The sequence below is a fragment of the Hordeum vulgare genome, chromosome 2H, assembly GCF_904849725.1.
Source record: "Hordeum vulgare subsp. vulgare chromosome 2H, MorexV3_pseudomolecules_assembly, whole genome shotgun sequence".
In the NCBI taxonomy this organism is placed as follows: Eukaryota; Viridiplantae; Streptophyta; class Magnoliopsida; order Poales; family Poaceae; genus Hordeum; species Hordeum vulgare.
The window spans coordinates 194,884,455-194,886,627 of record NC_058519.1 but is presented as its reverse complement, the minus strand read 5'-3'; positions in this window follow the sequence as shown (position 1 = coordinate 194,886,627).

Genomic DNA, 2,173 nt, shown 5'->3' with positions numbered 1-2,173 from the left:
TCAGCACACGAACAGCTCGATGACGATCTCCGCCTTCTTGATTCAGCAAGAGAGATGGGGAATTAGATGAGTTCTCCGGCAGCGTAACGACGCGCCGGTGGTGGTGATGATCTACTCATGCAGGGCTCCACCCGAGCTCCGCAGAAATCCGATCTAGAGGAAGAACTACGTGGTATAGGTTTGAGTTGCACGTGGGAAGTTGTCTCTCAAAAGCCCTAAAACCACCAATATATATAGGAGGAGGGGAGGGGCTAGACTTGGGGCTCAAGGGATCCCCATGGGCGCAGGCCGAAGGGGAGGAGGTGGACTCCCACCGCAATTCGGTTTGGGGGAAGGAGTCCACTCCTTCCTTCCCACCTCCCTCTTTCCTTTTTTTCTTCTTTCCTTTGGTATTTTCTCCTTGTGGCACCATAGCCCTCTTGGGCTGGCCTCACCAGCCCACTAAGGGCTGGTGCCCCACCCTAGTGCTACTAGGCTCACTCCCGGGTGGGTGGGCCCCTCCCGATGAATACCCAGAACCCATTCGTCACTCCCGGTACACTGCCGGTAATGCCCAAAATCTTTCCGGTGACCAAATGAAACCATCCTATATATCAATCTTCGTTTCCGGACCATTCCGTTCGTGATCTTATCCGGGACTTCGAACAACCTTTGGTCACCAACACATATAACTCAACTATACAAAAACATCATCGAACCTTAAGTGTGCACACCCTGCGGGTTCGAGAACTATGCAGACATGACCCGAGGCACTCCCTGTTCAATATCCAATAGCGGGACCTGGATGTCCATATTGGATCCTACATATTCTACGAAAATATTATAGGTTGAACCTCTGTGCCAAGGATTCATATAATCTCGTATAGCATTCCCTTTGTCCTTTGGTATGTTACTTGCCCGAGATTTGATCGTCGGTATCCCTATACCTATTTCAATCTCGTTACCGGCAAGTCTCTTTACTCATTCCGTAATACAACATCCCATGACTTACACTTGAGTCACATTGCTTGCAAGGCTTGTATATGATGTTGTATTACTGAGTGGGCCCCGAGATACATCTCCGTCACACGGAGTGATAAATCCTAGTCTTGATCCATGCTAACTCAATGGACACCTTCGGAGATACCTGTAGAGCACCTTTATAGTCACCCAGTAATGTTGTAATGTTTGATACACACAAAGTATTCCTTCAGTGTCAGTGAGTTACATGATCTCATGGTCATAGGAATGAATACTTGACATGCAGAAAACAATAGCAACAAAATGACACGATCACATGCTACGCTCATAGTTTGGGTCTAGTCCATCACATGATTCTCCTAATGATGTGATCCAGTTATCAAGAGACAACACTTGCATATGGTCAGAAAACCTTAACCATCCTTGATCAACTGGCTAGCCAACTAGAGGCTTGCTAGGGACATTGTTTTGTCTATATATCCACACATGTATCTATGCTTTCATTCAATACAATTATAGCATGGATAATAAACGATTATATTGAAAGAGGAAATATAATAATAACTATTTTATCATTGCCTCTAGGGCATATTTCCAACAACGAACTGCTCCGCTACCAGCCCGCCCTTGACCGCCCCAACGACTAGCTCCAGTACATCGAGGAGCTCATTGCTGATGCCAGTGATTCTGCGGTGCTCTCCTGCTCGTTTTGGCCCCAACCATCCCTGGCGAACAACGAGGAACAAGATGCGCCACCCCCACCTCTGTGGCGTGACTCAGGTCCCGAGCCCAGGCAGGAGGCGCGTCCCCGTGACCGACCTTGTGAGCCCAGGAGGGGCTAGGAGACAAAGCAAGCTGCCAGGTGGTTCCTCGACCACGCGCCGATGCATGCGCGCTCCCGGCAATGCAGGTCCCGTGCCGCGAGCATGCCCTGCCCGAGGCAGACCCATTGGAGCAACAGGACCAGGTCGCCCTGGCGCGCGCTACACCCGTCGGGCTGGTGGGGTGCCTCGCCATCGCCCCCGAGCTCTACCCAACTATGTGCCCTGCAAGTTCAAGCCTAACCTACCCCCGCGCTACGACGACACCCTGGACCTGGCCGAGTTCTTGCAACTCTACACGCTGAGCATCAGGGCGGCAGGAGAAGGCGACAAGGTCATGGCGTATTGGTTTCCCATGGCACTCAAGGGCGGCGCGCTCTCTTGGCTCCTCA